The sequence below is a fragment of the Bufo bufo genome, chromosome 5, assembly GCF_905171765.1.
Source record: "Bufo bufo chromosome 5, aBufBuf1.1, whole genome shotgun sequence".
Taxonomy (NCBI): Eukaryota; Metazoa; Chordata; class Amphibia; order Anura; family Bufonidae; genus Bufo; species Bufo bufo.
In genome coordinates this window covers 297,572,508-297,590,844 of record NC_053393.1, presented here as the reverse complement: position 1 = coordinate 297,590,844, position 18,337 = coordinate 297,572,508, and the positions used below count along the sequence as shown (strand labels likewise).

Below are 18,337 nucleotides of genomic sequence, written 5' to 3'. Positions count from 1 at the left end.
AGGGAGAAATCAGGCAACTATAGGCTAGTAAGCCTGACATAGTGTGGAAATTAATTTGAAACCATACTTAAGGAGAGGATTGTGGATCATCTCAAATTCCATGGATTAAAAGATGAAAAACAGCATGGGTTTACTTCAGGGAGATCATGTCAAACTTATCTTATTGATTTTTTTGATTGGGTGACTAAAATAATAGATGGCGGAGGTGCAGTGGGCATCGCTTATCTAGACTTTAGTAAGGCTTTTGATACTGTCCCACATAGAAGGCTTATCAATAAATTACAGTCTTTGTGCTTTGACTCTCATATTGTTGAATGGATTAGGCAGTGGCTGAGTATATTCAGACCATGATCTTGTTACCAGTGGGGTACCTCAGGGATCTGTCCTGCGACCCATATTGTTTAATATCTTTATCAGCGAAATTGCAGAAGGCCTCGATGGTAAGGTGTGTCTTTTTGCTGATGACACAAAGATTTGTAACAGGGTTGATGTTCCTGGAGGGATACACCAAACGGAAAAGGATTTAGGAAAACAAGAGGAATGGTCAAAAATCTGGCAACTAACATTTAATGTTGATAAGTGCAAGATAATGCACCTAGGGCGTAAAAACCCAAGAGCAGAATATAAAATCAGTGATACAGTCCTAACCTCAGTATCTGAGGAAAGGGATTTAGGGGTCATTATTTCAGAAGACTTAAAGGGACACTGACAGGCCCAAAAAGCATATTTAGGTATATATATGACAGTACAGGTCTTATAAAGTGTATTAGAATCATCTAAGTATCCCCCCTGTCCACCTTATAAATACAGTAAAATTAAGTTTTATAACCTTCTTGAATCGTGTTCAATCTGCCCAAGGGGCGGCGTTTCATCTCAACTTGCGCCCAGCCAGCCTCCCCCAACTGCCGTTTGAAGCGCCGCCCAGCTCATCAATATTCACTTCGCTGGGCGGCTACTAGTGTCCCCGACGCAAGATCCGGCGCATGCCCAATACAATACTATGGGCATCGGCCTCCGGCTCATCTTCAGCGCATGCGCCCGGCACCCTCACTGGCCGGGATCGCATCGCGCCTGCGCACAGTCTGATTCTCAGAGGCCGATGCAGCCTCTGCTTTATGCGCATGCGCCGGGCACAGTTCATAGCAGCGCTTCAGAGCGCTGCTCTGTTACATCTCAAAAGGGGTTAATTAGTGCGCAGGCGCGATATGATTAGTGCGGATTAGTGCGCCGCCCAGCGAAGTGAATATTGATGAGCTGTGCGGCGCTTCAAACGGCAGTTGGGGAGGCTGGGAGGCTGGCTGGGCGCAAGTTGAGATGAAATGCCGCCCCTTGGGCAGATTGAACACGATTCAAGCAGGTTATAAAACTTCATTTTACTGTATTTATAAGGTGGACAGGGGGGATACTTAGATGATTCTAATACACTTTATAAGAACTGTACTGTCATATATATACCTAAATATGTTTTTTGGGCCTGTCAGTGTCCCTTTAAAGGTAGGCAGACAATGTCATAGAGCAGCAGGAAATGCTAGCAGAATGCTTGGGTGTATAGGGAGAGACATTACCAGTAGAAAGAGGGAGGTGCTCATGCCGCTCTACAGAGCACTAGTGAGACCTCATTTGGAGTATTGTGCTCAGTACTGGAGGCCATATATCCAGAAGGATATTAATACTTTGGAGAGAGTTCAGAGAAGAGCTACTAAACTAGTACATGGATTGCAGGATAAAACTTAACAGGAAAAATTAAAGGATCTTAACATGTATAGCTTGGAATAAAGACGAGACAGAGGGGATATGATAGAAACTTTTAAATACATAAAGGGAATCAGCAAGGTAAAAGAGGAGAGAATATTTAAAAGAAGAAAAACTGCTACAAGAGGACATAGTTTTAAATTAGAGGGGCAAAGGTTTAAAAGTAATATCAGGAAGTATTACTTTACTGAGAGAGTAGTGGATGCATGGAATAGCCTTCCTGCAGAAGTGGTAGCTGCAAATACAGTGAAGGAGTTTAAGCAAGCATGGGATAGGCATAAGGCCATCATTCATATTAGATAGGGCCAGGGGCTATTCATAGTATTCAGTATATTGGGCAGACTAGGTGGGCCAAATGGTTCTTATCTGCCGACACATTCTATGTTTCTATATTTCACAATACATGAGAAAACACAATAAAATATTGAACAGTTTAAAGTAAAGTAATAAAAAGTGCTGATCAAATTATGTATCTTCAATTTAAGCTATTTATTGGCAGATAATCTATAAAAGGACCTTAATCAGTGTTGGTATTGTCAGATTTTGTATGGTTAAACCACTATAACAAGGAGAATAGTAAAAACCTAGTTGTTAATTTATTCATACATTTTTAGGAAGAATAATATAACTAAAGAGTAATGTGGGGGGAGTTGCAGAGAGCAATGAGGAGAAAGCAAAGCTATAAAATATTTTTTTCACTAAGGAAAATAATTTGTCAGATTAAATGCAGATTAAATGCAGAATGTAATAGTACATTCCCCATTAAAAGTGCCCTGTCTTACCCAGGAAGAAGTATAGAAGCGTCTTAAAAAGATTAAAATAGACAAATCGCCAGAACCAAATGGCATACACCCCCATATCCTAAGAGAATTAAGTAATGTCATAGCAAGACCCTTATTTCTGATATTTAAGGACTCTATACTGACAGGGAGTGTTCCACATGATTGGCACATAGCAAATATGTTGTCAATATTCAAAAAGGGTCCAAAAACAGAGCCCGGAAACTATAGACCAGTAAGTTTAACATCTGTCGTGGGTAAACTGTTTGAAGGTTTTCTAAGAGATGCTATCTTGGGGTACCTCAATGAAGGTAGGCAAATAACGCCATATCAGCATGGCTTCATGAGGGATCGGTCATGTCAAACAAATTTTATCGGTTTCTATGAAGAGGTAAGTTCTAGACTTGACGGCGGCGAATCAATGGATGTCGTATAGCTGGACTTCTCCAAAGCATTTGACACTGTACCACATAAAAGGTTAGTATATAAAATGAGAATGCTTGGACTGGGAGAAAATGTCTGTATGTTGGTAAGTAACTGGCTCAGTAATAGAAAACAGAGGGTGGTTATTAATAGTACCCACTCAGATTGGGTCACTGTCACTAGTGGAGTACCTCAGGGGTCAGTATTGGGCCCTATTCTCTTCAATATATTTATTAATGATCTTGTAGAAGGCTTGCATAGTAAAATATAAATTTTTGTAGATGACACTAAACTGTGTAAAGTAATTAACACAGAAGAGGACGGTATACTGCTACAGATGGATCTGGATAGATTGGAGGGTTGGGCAGAGAAGTGGCAGATGAGGTTTAAAACTGCAAATGTAAGGCTATGCACATGGGAAGGAATAATGCAAGTCACCCGTACATACTAAATGGTAAAACACTGGGTAACACTGACATGGAAAAGGACCTAGGAATTTTAGTGAACAGCAATGTGAGCAGTGAGATAATGGAACTCTTTGCCTGAGGAGATGGTGATGGTGAGTTCACTAAAAGAGTTTAAGAGGGGCCTGGATGTATTTCTGGAGTTTAATAATATTACAGGTAATAGCTACTAGAAAGGGGTCATTGATCCAGGGAGTTATTCTGATTGCCTGATTGGAGTCGGGAAGGAATTTTTCCCCTTAAGTGGGGAAAATTGGCTTCTACCTCACAGTTTTTTTGTTACCTTCCTATGGATCAACTTACAGGATGACAGGCTGAACTGGATGGACAGATGTCTTTTTTCAGCCTTATAAACTAGTATATTACTATGTAAAGGAAAACTAAAATTAGGAAGTGATCCCATAAATCCCTCTCTCCTCCACTAATCTACTACCTCACAAACTTCACCCTTTTTCCTTACATTTTAACAAGCCTTGGAACACAGCAAAGGAAACTTTATTTACCCACTGTGAGTGAATCTCTGAAAGGGGATTCTAGCATCACCAGAAAAATATATTGCAAAAGAAAGAAAGTAGGTGTGCACTCCTCATTCTAGTTTTGCATGCAGGACTGGACATTTATTGATACAAAAATTTATTTAAAAAAAAATTATATTAAAATAAGAAAAAAATAAAGAAATACAAAATATATGAAAAAATATATAATTACAAAGCATAAAAATTAAATAAATTAAAATCCATATATGGACGTGATTCCATTATACGTTGCTGTACATGATTATATGGAAAAAAATATATGTAAATTTTTGTCAAATAAAAATAATGTTTCATACTACTATCATACCATTTGTAGTCACTATAGTCAGTGTCGGACTGGGGTGCCAAGGGCCCACCAGTAGAAGTGACTCTAGAGGCCCACCCTATAGTTTCATGCAAATTTTGACACTTAAAGGGTTTTTCCAACTTGCATCAACATCCTTTAAAATAATCATTTATATAGGAAGCTATAGTGTAATAGCACACATGATGACTGCAGCTAATCACTGGCCTTGGTGCTGTACGCCACTGATGTCACTGATTAGTTACAACAGTCAAGTGCGGTACACAGGCATTTTACCTTGGCAGCCAAAACATTATGTCCCAGATGCAGCCTGGCGGAGAAAACAGAGTATTGGTGTTGGATCCAATAGTGATCAGGATGGTGAGTTTAACCCCTTTTGGACACAGACTTATTTCACCTTAAGGATCAGGCAATTTTTTTTAAAATCTGACCAGTGTCACTTTAAGTGGTGATAACTTTAAAACGCTTTGACTTATCCAAGCCATTCTGAGATTATTTTTTCTTCACATATTGTACTTCATGACACTGGTAAAATGAAGTAAAAATCATTTTTATTTATAAAAAAAATACCAAATTTACCCAAAACTTGTAAAAAATTGCAAATTTCCAAGTTTCAATTTCTTTACTTCTGTAATACATAGTAATACCTCCAAAAATAGTTATTACTTTACATTCCCCATATGTCTACTTCATGTTTGGATCATTTTGGGAATGATATTTTATTTTTTGGGGATGTTACAAGGCTTAGAAGTTTAGAAGCAAATCTTGAAATTTTTCTTAATTTTTCAGAATTTTTAGGGACCAGTTCAGGTCTGAAGTCACTTTGCAAGGCTTACATAATAGAAACCACCCATTACAAAATGATCCCATTCTAGAAAATACACCCCTCAAGGTATTCAAAACTGATTTTACAAACTTTGTTAACCCTTCAGGTGTTGCACAAGAGTTATTGGCAAATGGGGATGAAATTTGAGAATTACATTATTTTGCCAAATTTTCAATTTTAAACAATTTTTTCCACTAACAAAGCAAGGGTTAATAGCCAAACAGGACTGTATCTTTATTGCCCTGACTCTGCCCTTTACAGAAACACCCCATATGTGGTCGTACACTACTGTACGGCCACACAGTAGGGCATAGAGGGAAAGGAGCGCCTTATGGTTTTTGGAAGGCAGATTTTGCTGGACTGGATTATTTACACCATGTCCCATTTGAAGCCCCCCTGATGCACCCCTAGAGTAGAAACTCCCTAAAACGGACCCCATCTAAGAAACTACACCCCTCAAGGTATTCAAAACTGATTTTACAAATGTTGTTAACTCTTTAGGTGTTGCACAAGAGTTATTGGCAAATGGGGATGAAATTTGAGAATTTCATTTTTTTGCCAAATTTTCCATTTTAACCCATTTTTTCTACTAGCAAAGCAAGGGTTAATAGCCAAACAAGACTGTATCTTTATTGCCCTGACTCTGCCGTTTACAGAAACACCCCATATGTGGTCGTACACTACTGTACGGCCACACGGCGGGGCGTAGAGGGAAAGGAGCGCTGTGTGGTTTTTGGAGGGCTGATTTTTATGGACCGGTTAATTTACACTGTGTCCTGTTTGAACCCCCCTGATGCACCCCTGGAGTAGAAACTCCCTAAAAGGGACCCCATCTAAGAAACTACACCCCTCAAGGTATTCAAAACTGATTTTACAAACGTTGTTAACCCTTTAGGTGTTGCAAAAGAGTTAATTGGCAAATGGGGATTAAATTTTAGAATTTCATTTTTTTGCCAAATTTTCCATTTTAACCAATTTTTTCCACTAACAAAGCAAGGGTTAACAGCCAAACAAGACTGTATCTTTATTGCCCTGACTCTGCCGCTTACAGAAACACCCCATATGTTGTCGTACACTACTGTACGGCCACACGGCAGGGCATAGAGGGAAAGGAGCGCCGTGTGGTTTTTGGAGGGCGGATTTTTATGGACCGGTCAATTTACACCGTGTCCTGTTTCAATCCCCCTGATGCACCCCTGGAGTAGAAACTCCCTAAAAGTGACCCCATTTTGGAAACTACGGGATAAGGTGGCAGTTTTGTTGGGACTATATTTAGGGTACATATGATTTTTGGTTGCTCTATATTACATTTTTGTGAGGCAAGGTTACCAAAAATTGAAATTCTGAAATTTCATCTCCATTTGTCATTAACTGTTGAGGAACACATAAAGGGTTAATAAAGTATGTAAAATCAGTTTTGAATACCTTGAGTGGTATAGTTTCTTAGATGGGGTTACTTTTAGGGAGTTTTTACTCTAGGGGTGCATCAGGGGGGCTTCAAATGGTACATGGTGTCAATAAAAAAGGCCATCAAAATCGGCCTTCCAGAAACCATGTCGGTCCTTTTCTTTTGCGCCTCCCTTTTAATGATACAGCAGTTTACGACCACAAATGTGGCGTTTCTGTAAACTGCAGTATCAGGGTAATAAATATTAAGTTTTGTTTGGTTGTTAACCCTTGCTTTGTTACCGGAAAAAACGTATTGAACTGGAAAAGTGCTCAAAATAGTTGTTTTGGCACCGTTTAATTTTTTTTTTTTTTACCGTTTTAAATCTGGGGGGTTAGATCATGAGGTAATTTTATAGAGGAGATTATTACGGACGCAACGATACCTAATAAGTCTACTTTTTTTACAATTATTTAGGTTTTAGACTATATTATCCTTTTTGATAGAAATATATTTTTTTGTATCTCTAAAGTCTAAGAGTCATTTTTTGTTTGTTTTTTAACCGATTATCTTATGTGGGGGCTCATTTTTTGCAGGATGAAAGGACGGTTTAATTGGCACTATTTTGGGGGCTATATGACTTTTTGATTGCTTGCTATTATACTTTTTATTATGTAAGGTGACCCAAAAAAAATAATTTTGCACCGTTTTTTTTTTGGACCGTGTTAATCTTGGGGGTTGGGTCATGGGGTATTTTTATAGAGGAGATTCTTACGGATGTGGCAATACCTAATAAGTCTACTTTTTAACAATTATTTAGGTTTTAGACTATATTATCCTTTTTGATACAAAAACATAAATTTTGTATCTCTAAAGTCTAAGAGTCATTTTTTTGTTTGTTTTTTTGCCGATTATCTTATGTGGGGGCTAATTTTTTGCGGGATGAGAGTACGGTTTTATTGGCACTATTTTGGGGGCTATATGACTTTTTTATCGCTTGCTATTAAACTTTTTGTTATGTAAAGTGACCAAAAAAATTTTTTTTGCACCGTTTTTTTTTTTTTTTTTTGATTGTGTTAATCTGGGTGGTTAGGTCATAGGGTATTTTTATAGAGGACATTATTTCCGACGCGGAGATACCTAATTTGTATACTTTTTTAAAATTATTTTAGTTTTTACAATTTATTTGGGTGTCTCAAGTCTGAGAACCATAGTTTTTTTTATCCGATTGTCAGTGGCTAGATTAGGATATAAATTTAGTACTCCATGGAAGTGTGGTACTCCCTGAAGCAACCAATAATGCAGAGGCCCTGATGATAGGGGCACGTGTCACATTGAGTAGTGGTGTCCTTCCGTATCCCCCTCCTGTGACACACTCTGCACCTTTTATGGGTTCGTCCCTTCTTTCCAGTATGGGGGACCACACCTGGAAAATGTTGGCCAGGGACGATCCGGGTGCCTCCAGTTCCCGAGGTACTCCGGCCTTCTCTTTCCCGGTCCGAAAAGATCAGGGTCTTGAGGACTGCCTCATAGAACTGAAGGAATGTCCCTGTGTTGCCAGCGCTCCGGGACAGCACAAAAGAGTTGTACATGGCAACCTGCACCAAGTAGACAGCAAGTTTTTTGTACCATGCTCGGGTTTTGCGCTTGGCATTATATGGCTTGAGGACTTGATCAGAGAGATCAACTTCTCCCATATACCGATTGTAGTCGACGATACAATCGGGCTTGAGGACCGTTGCCGCGATACCTCGCACAGGGACAGGGGTGATGCCGTTACCATGAATTGTGGACAGTACATGGACGTCCCTCTTGTCCTTATATCTGACCAGCAACAAGTTTCCAGTGGTAAGGGCACGGGTCTCACCCCTGGGGATAGGTACCTGGAGGGGGTGGGCAGGGAGGCCGATTTTTCCGCACGGTCCCACAAGGGGATACTAGTATAAAAGTTATCCACGTAAAGGTGGTAACCCTTATCTAGCAGTTGGTGCAAAAGGTCCCACACAAGCTTCCCGCTAACACCCAGAGTGGGGGGACATTCTGGGGGTTGAATAAGGGAATCTCGCCCCTCGTACACACGAAACTTGTAAGTGTACCCTGAGGTACTCTCACAAAGTTTGTACAGCTTCACGCCATACCTCGCCCGCTTTGAGGGAACATACTGGCGGAAAATGAGTCTCCCCTTGAACGCAATGAGAGACTCATCAACCGCGACCTCCCTTCCAGGTACATAGGCCTGTACAAATTTGGCCCCAAAGTGATCGATGACCGGCCGTATCTTATACAGACGGTCATAGGCAGGATCACCTCGGGGGAGACATGCTGCATTATCTGAATAATGCAGGCATTTCCGGATGGCCTCAAATCGGGAGCGTGTCATGGCCGTACTGTAAAGTGGGGTCTGGTGGAGGACATCCCCACTCCAGTAATGCCTGACACTGGGTTTCTTGACTAGGCCCATATGCAGCTCGAGGCCCCAAAATGTCCTCATCTCGGCTGCACTGACCAGCGTCCAGCCACCGGGCCTAGCCAAAAAGGAGCCCGGGTGTTGAGCAACGAACTGTTGGGCGTACAGGTTCGTCTGATCCACCATTAGATTTACTAGTTGGTCACTGAAAAAATGACATAAAAAAGTCATATTCAGTGAAGCCCACTGTGGAAATCTGGATTCCTGGTTGGCCTACAAAATCAGGAATCACGGGCTCAAATCGCTCTGGGGTACACCAGACAAGATCACCGGCAGGGTGCTCCGGTGGATTTAACTGGTGGGCTGGAAAACTAGTACGAGCCCCAGAGCTGCTCGTACTAGGGTGGGCCACAGGGTCCCTAACATGTTGGTCCCCTTGCTCCGCCTGGCGGCGTCTCCGCCGCCTTGGGGGCTCATCATCATCGCTAGATGATGAGGAGGACGCGGATAACAACAGGAAAGTGGGGTCATCCTCGTCCTCACTGGGACTCCTCGGCCGAGAACATCCGGCGGGCCATAGGGGAGTGTGTGTCTGCATGTGTATGTGCGTGCGTGTAAATCTATATTTGGTGTGCGTGTGTGTGGGGCACAGACAAAAATAAAAAGACTAACTTTAAAAAGGGGGAAAAAAGTTAAAAAAAAGTACAAAAAAATTCAAAACCACTGATCAACCGTCCGAAGTTGATCAGTGGTCAGTTGTCCGATGCGCTAACAGTGGCCGGACGCTAAGAGTGCCGGCCACAGTCAGCGTACGCACAAAAAAAAATGCCTGCACCCCCAAAAAAAGGGGGGGCGTTAGGGGGGCAAGCTGCACCCCTGGGGGGTCTAGGGTCACACAGCTGTGCTGTGGACCCCAGACACCCTACTTAGGGTGATGCAAGAAAACTTTTTTTTACCACTAACTTTCCCTTTATTTTCCCTGCCTAGCCCAACCTTTCCCTATACTTTCCCTAATTACCTGCTGATAAAGATGGGGGTGCTGGGGCACAGATCGGGTCCTGGGGCAAGGATGGGTGCTGGGGCACAGATGGGGTTGAGATCCACACGTGCAGGCAGCGCTCCTCTCTCCTCGGGCTCCGGACACAAAAGGAGGAGGAGAGGAGGGCTGCTATCATTTGAATCTCCCGCCGGCTCGCCCTCCTACCAATCAGAAGCGATCCTGAGAGGTGATGTCACTGTCACCTCTCAGGATCGCAGGATGGTGATTGGTGGGGTAAAATCACACCACCAATCACCATCCTGTTCCGGGTTATCGGGTCCTCAGAGACCCGAATAACCCGGAAACGCAGAAAATTGACCTGCGGTTTTCTGCGATTGCCGACATGGGGGGGGGGGGGTCACAGGACCCCCCGGCACATCTAGCCAAGGTGCCTGCTCAATGATTTGAGCAGGCACCGGGTTCCGATCACCGCCCGCCGGTGGTCGGAACTATACATGACGTACCAGTACTTCATGTGTCCTTAAGTACCAGGACAACATGCCTTACCGGTACGTCATGTGTCCTGAAGAGGTTAAGTGTTTTTTTCATTTTTTTTTTTTTTCATTTTTATTTTAACAGCATTCCTGTAGTTTGGCCTCAATAATTTGAAATTAGGCACCCCCTTTAAGCTCAGTACTTAGATACCATAACAATAGCAAGCTCAGTACTTAGATAAGGTAACAGAAACAAGCTATGTGCATAGATACAGCAACAGAACTTTGTTACACACACACTTCTACACATGCCAGCACTCTTTTACACTCTCACTTCTACACGCACACTGTCATACATGCAGGCACCCTTTTATACACACACTTTTATACATGCAGCACTCTGACATACACACACTGCCATACATGCATGCACTCTTACATACACAGACTGTCATACATGCAGAACTCTTACATACATACACTGTCATACATGCATGCACTCTTGCATACACACACTGTCATATATGCAGGCACTTTTGCATACACACACTGTCATACATGCAGCACTCTTACACACACATTGTCATATATTCACGCACTCTTACATACACACACTGTCATACATGCAGCACTCTTACATACATACACTTTCATACATGCAGGAGGTCTTAAATACACACTGTCATACATGCAGGCATTCTTACATAGTGTTGAGTGTGAATATCCGAATTACGATTATTTATTGCGAATATCGCAACTTTGAGAATTTGCGAATTTTTCTAATATAGTGCTATATATTCGTTTTTTGAATATTCATAATTTTTTCCATCTGAAGTTATGATTCCTCCCTGCTTAAGTTGCTTGTCAAGCAACTTAATCAAGGAGGAATCATGACTTCAGTTGGAAAAAAATGATGAATATTCTAAAAAACAAATATATAGCACTATATTCAATTTAGTGCTATACGGTATATTTGTTTTTTAGAATATTTGTTATTTTTTTCCATCTGAAGTCATGATTCCTCCCTGCTTAAGTTGCTTGACAAGCAACTTAAGCAGGGAGGAATCATAAATTCAGATGGAAAAAAATGACCTATATTCTAAAAAATGAATATATAGCACTATATTCTATAGTGCTATATATTCGTTTTTGACCCATGCCTGTATTGATCACGTAATATTCGCATATTACGCGATCATTACCTGTCACGACCGCTATCCCAGCAGCAGTCGTGTCGCACCAGACGGAGGGGAAGGGGGACCCTTATCTACGGATGGGAAATAGAATGGCCACCCCTGACTAACCCTAAGCTGGCACCTGTCTGCCCTGATACCCTAGACGGGGTGTGAACCCGTGCGACGAGCAGTATGCCTAAACCCTCAGTCGCCCTAACAAGACTGGACTGGGGAAAGGCCGATGGGAGCGCTAGTCACCATCACTCACATCTAGGAAAACAACAGGGGAAGACAGCAACAAACAAACAACAGCAGAGATAGACTTATCCAGTCACGAGCAGAGAAGGCGATCCCAAACACGACAGTCCACGCCGGACAAGAGCTCCACAGCAACACCATCAAATGATCTCCTTCCAAGGTCAGAGTAGCACTGGAAGTAAGGACTATATCTGGCAATGACTGCAAGTGAAACTGAAACTAATATAGTAGCTGGGAGTGGCAGACAGGACTCACCTGAGAAGGATGCCTACAAACTCCCAGTCAGGACAAAAAGGTTCACAAGGCAAAACCCAGATGACATACCCTGAACCACGGAGCAAACTCACAAGCTATCGCGAGTAGCAAGTCGCTGCAGCCTTCTCCTCCCAGACCTGTCTGGATCAGTCACAGTCGTGACATTACCTTGCCGATTTTCGAGTAAAATATAGAATATAATGATATATTCGACAAATATTCTACAAAATATTTGCGAAATATCGCAAATTCGAATATGACCCCTGCCACTCATCGCTACTCTTACATACACACACACACAGTTTCATACATGCAGGCGCTCTTACATACACACACTGTCATACATGCAGGAACTCTTACATACACACACTGTCATACATGCAGGAACTCTTGCACACACACACTTTCATACATGCAGAAACTCTTACATGCACGCACTTTCATCACACTTTCATACATACAGGCACTCTTACATACACACACTGTCATACATACAGCACTCTTACATACACACACAGTCATACATGCAGCTCTCTTACATACACACACTGTCATACATGCAGCACTCTTACATAGACACACTGTCATACATGCAGCACTCTTAACTCCTTTAGGACCAGGCTCATTTTTACTCTAAGGACCAGGCCATTTTTTGCAAATCTGACCAATGTCACTATATGTGGTGATAACTTTAAAACGCTTTGACTTATCCAGGCCATTCTGAGATAGTTTTTTTGTCACATATTGTACTTCATGACACTGGTAAAATGGAGTAAAAAAAAATATTTATAAAAAATACCAAATTTGCCCAAAATTTTGAAAAATTCGAATATTTCCAAGTTTCAATTTCCCTACTTCTATAATACATAGTATTACCTACAAAAATAGTTATTACTTTACATTCCCCATATGTCTACTTCATGTTTGGATCATTTTGGGAATGACATTTTATTTTTTGGGGATGTTACAAGGCTTAGCAGTTTCGAAGCAAATCTTGAAATTTTTCTGAAATTTTCAAAAACCCACTTTTCAAGCACCAGTTAAGGTCTGAAGTCACTTTGTGAGGCTTACATAATAGAAACCACCCCAAGATGACCCCATTCTAGAAGCTACACCACTCAAGGTATTCAAAACTGATTTTACAAACTTTGTTAACCCTTTAGGTGTTCCACATGATTTTTGGTTGCTCTATATTACACTTTTTGTGAGGCAAGGTAATAAGAAATAGCTGTTTTGGCACCGTTTTTATTTTTTGTTATTTACAACATTCATCTGACAGGTTAGATCATGTGATATTTTTATAGACCAGGTTGTCACGGATGTGGCAATACCTAATATGTATACTTTTTTATTTATTTATGTAAGTTTTACACAATGATTTCCTTTTTTGAAACAAAAAAAAATTATGTTTTAGTGTTTCCATATTCTGAGAGGCATAGTTTTTTCAGTTTTTGAGTGATAATCTTGGGTAGGGTATGATTTTTGCGGGATGAGATGACGGTTTGATTGGCACTATTTTAGGGTGCGTATGACTTTTTGATTGCTTGCTATTACACTTTTTGTGATGTAAGGTGACAAAAATGGCTTTTTTTTACATCGTTTTTATTTGTATTTTTTTACGGTATTCACCTGAGGGGTTAGGTCATGTAATATTTTTATAGAGCAAGTTATTACGGACGCGGTGATACCTAACCCTCCTCTTATGTTAGCTTTCTGTTACTATCCATGATGTTAACGGGTCGGTTTTGACCCGTGTCTTAAATCAGCCATAAAATACCCTCTGAACAATTATTTATCATCCAATTTGTTTCTTACCTCTTGGTTAACTTGTTAGGCTTCGTAATCCTTGAAAAGATTGGCTTTAATATTTTTGGTGTGACCCCTTAGACCTTTCTTTTGATAGCATACCTCTCATTTTCAAATTTTAAAAATGGTAAAATAAACCTCAATAGAATATTATAGGTAAATAAAAGGTTGTTATGTCACCAGAATATTGCTGAGGAGTATTTGAACACATCTCTTAATTTTTAAAAAAATATTTTTATTTTAATAACATTAACTATAATAACATTGATGTTGTTAGGGTCAATTTTGACCCATATATATTTACTTCAAGAAAATAGCCAAAAGTCTTTTTTTTTAACATAAAACGTTCATAAACAATGAAAAGCAAGTAATAATACAAAATGTAGACTTGTAAGGTCAAACAAACAACACACAATCAAGCAAGGCAAACCAATAGAAATCAAGTAATAGTTTCAAAGCATCTTTGTGCAAGAACTTGCATGTGTTTGTGTGGGTGTTTTTAGATGCATGTGTGGCAAAAGCTGACACTTTTAGCATGTTCTTTGCAGATATATTTTTTACAGTGGAAGCATAATGTGTGTGTCTTTCTGTCCTTATTGCTGGGGCAGACCTGACACCTCTTTCTTTTAGAATCAGATGGCATCACTGGAGTTGTGGCTGTGGCTGTGCTGGTTGATGTTGAGGCAAGGCTAGATGATGAGGAGGATGCTGGCACTGATTCTCTTTGTGTTGTTGATGGTGTGGATGGACACCCCGTTTCCTTTGCTCAATGTGTGCCTTGACAAGGGAACTTCCTAGCTCCTCGAGAAATATTCTCTGCTTGTTATTTTTTTTTTGTGTTCCAACCTGGGTGGATGTGGGTCCATAACACAAATGCATTGTATGCAGACACATCTAGGATGTTAGAAAACACAGCCATCGGCCATCTCCTGGTCATTCGCTGACAAGTATAGGTAGCAGTCAGCTTGTCCAGGTTGTCCACTCCTCCTTTGTTTTTATTGTAATCCAGGATAATTGTGGGCTTTTTGTCACTTCTTGATGACACAGATGCATCTTTGTGAAAAGTGGACATAAGTATCACATTTTTAATATTTTTTTGGACAATATGAAACAACAGTGGTGGTGTCTGTAAAAGCAGATTTTGAAGAAAGTGGAGCTCTGTCCTTCACCTGCAAAATTTCAGTGTGCAGCTCAGGTTTATTTTTTTTTATTGTGCCTACCATGGTGAGTTTCCTCCTGAGAAGTTCTTGTCCAAGGTCATAGCTGGTAAAAAAATTGTCACACGTGATATTGTGACCCCGCAGTCCAGTAGTCAAATCGTGTAGTCCTTGTTTTTTCTCAGGGATGCCACTTTCGGGTTTGCCGGTGTAAATCTGTAGGTTCCATGCATAGCTTGTTTTTGCATCACAGGCTGCCCAGATTTTTATGCCGTATTTGGCTGGCTTACTGGGCATATACTGCCGGAAGGGGCAATTTCCACGGAAAGGGATCAAACGTTCATCTACTGTTACCTGAGGCCCAGGGTTAAACATTAGTGGAAGGAGCTGAACCCATTTCTCCCAGACATCCCTTATGGGAGCAAGCTTGTCAGATTTTGCTCTAGTATCTCTGTTGTCAAATCTGAAAACTCTTGATATCATTCGAAGGGTGTGAAGTGACATTGTTGCTGGGAAGATATATCTGCCTCTTGACTTGTCCCAGAGACTATCAGTGGCCTCATTATAGGATCTGTACACTCCAGCAAGAAGAAGAACACCAATATAAGCATCTAGGCATTCCTTATATATGTCATTCCACATGTTGCCATGGACTTTTTTTCCTTCAAGGTTTGTCATTGCAATGAACACTTTTTTTTGTGACAATGGCATGAACAGTTCAAAACATGTTTTGATGTCACTTACTCTCGTTACAGCAAACCTTGTGATCCCAGGGGTCATTTTGATTACATCTGCAGCAGCTGCCTTGCCATGTAAGTCAGGAGGTTCTGAACTCCAACAGATCTTACCACTTTTGGATTTGAATGTTTCAGCAGGAACAGCAGCAGGTTCAGCACTGGTGGCCTCCTCATCAGACTCATCAGATGTGTCTGTGTATTCTGGTTGATACTCTACTTCATCTTCTGCCTCAGAAACCTGCTCATCCATATCGCTATGCTGCTCTGTGTCCTCTGCCTCATTTTCATCCAAGATATAATCCAGTATTTGGCTTCCTGTAAATCTTCTCACTCTTGCATGCTGCATATTGGAGATGATTACTCTGCAAGTCAGCAACTCTGAAATATATTGGTCCTATGTTTCTTTACTTTATTTAGAGAAGCAGACAAGCAGGCAAAGAGATCGGCCCCTCCCTAACTACAGCTCACAGGTTTGAGAGGTGATTGGCTGTCAGTGTTACTAAGCAGAGAGAGTGTTTATGATTTCAGTTTTGGTACTTATTAGTGTCCTATAATCCTATATTATAACTGGGTCAGAATTGACCCTAACACCATAAACGTCTTAATTTTCACCACAGTATTTTATAATTTAGTGAAAAGGATTCTTTTTCTATTACATTGTTTAAATAGAGGTTCCTGACATCTTGATGCAATAAACAAATTTATAGACATTCAAAACCTGAAAACGGGTCGGTTCTGACCCTAACACAAGAGGAGGGCCAATATGTATACTTTTTTTTATTTATGTAAGTTTTACACAATGATTTCATTTTCGAAACAAAAATAAATAAATCATGTTTTAGTATCTCCATATTCTGAGCCATAGTTTTTTTATTTGTTGGGCGATTGTCTCAGGTAGGGGCTCCTTTTTTGCCAGATGAGGTGACGGTTAGATTGGTACTATTTTGGTGGACATACGCCTTTTTGATCGCTTGCTGTTGTACTTTTTGTGATGTAAGGTGACAAAAAAATGGTTTACTTAGCACAGTTTTTATTTTTTACGGTGTTCATCTGAGGGGTTAGGTTATGTGATATGTTTATAGAGTCGGTCGATATGGAAGCGGCGATACCTAATATGTCAACTTTTTTTTTCCCCTATTTTTTTACCTATTTTTTTTAACTTTATTTGGGGAAAATTCCGTTTTTGTTTTTAACCTTTTTTTGGGGGAAAACTTTTTTTTTATTTCACTTTATTTTTTGTCCCACTTTGGGACTTCAACTTTTGGGGGTCTAATCCTTTACAATGCATTCCAATACTTCTGTATTGGAATGCATTGGCTGTATGAGTAATACAGTGTGTATTACTTGTACAGCTTCCGGCCTGTGAGATCCAGGGGGCTGGATCTCACAGGTTTGTCACAGGAAGGCAGCGCCGATGCCTCAGGAAGGCATCGCACTGCCTTCCATGCCATCGGGTCCCCCCTACAGCCACACGGGAACCCAATGGCACCGCCGCCACCGCAACCTGTAAAAGCCGCAAACCGCAGGTCTGAATTGACCTGCGGTTTGTGGCTATCGCCGACACGGGGGGGTCACGGGACCCCACGGCGCATTGACCGAAGGTGCCTGCTCAATGATTTGAGGCACCTTGTTCCAATCACCACCCGTCGGGCGGTGGTGATCGGAAATACACATGACATACTGGTACGTCATGTGTCCTAAAGTACCTGGATATCATGCCGTACCACTTCTTAGTTTTCCCTTATGGTGTCAGGATGTGGTGTTTTACTATATAAATCAAACCTACTAATGTCCCTAGGACTAGAGTTGAGCGAACACCTGGATGTTCGGGTTCGAGAAGTTCGGCCGAACTTCCCGGAAATGTTCGGGTTCGGGATCCGAACCCGACCTGAACTTCGTCCCGAATCCGAACCCCATTAAAGTAAATGGGGACCCGAACTTTTCGGCACTAAAAAGGCTGTAAAACAGCCCAGGAAAGGGCTAGAGGGCTGCAAAAAACAGCAACATGTAGGAAAATCCCCTGCAAACAAATGTGGATAGAGAAATGAATTAAAATAAAAAAAAAAAAAAAAAAAAAAAATTAACCAATATCAATTGGACAGAGGTCCCATAGCAGAGAATCTGGCTTCATGTCAGCAGAGAATCAGTATCTTCATGCCATAGCAGAGAATCTGGCTTCATGTCAGCAGAGAATCAGTCTTCATGTCATAGCAGAGAATCAGGCTTCACGTCACCCACCACTGGAACAGGCCACTGTCACATATTTAGGCCCAGGCACCCAGGCAGAGGAGAGAGGTCCCGTAACAGAGAATCTGGCTTCATGTCAGCACAGAATCAGTCTTCATGTTATAGCAGAGAATCAGGCTTCACGTCACCCACCACTGGAAGAGGCCACTGTCACATATTTAGGCCCTGGCACCCAGACAGAGGAGAGAGGTCCCGTAACAGAGAATCTGGCTTCATGTCAGCACAGAATCAGTCTTCATGTCATAGCAGAGAATCAGGCTTCACGTCACCCACCACTGGAAGAGGCCACTGTCACATATTTAGGCCCAGGCACCCAGGCAGAGGAGAGAGATCCGTAACAGAGAATATGGC

General features: G+C 41.2%; 1 pseudogene; it reads right to left on the bottom strand.

The window, feature by feature from the left end:
• Positions 1–14,487: 14,487 nt before the first annotated feature.
• On the bottom strand, positions 14,488–16,086 carry LOC121002498 (annotated as a pseudogene).
• Positions 16,087–18,337: the final 2,251 nt, after the last annotated feature.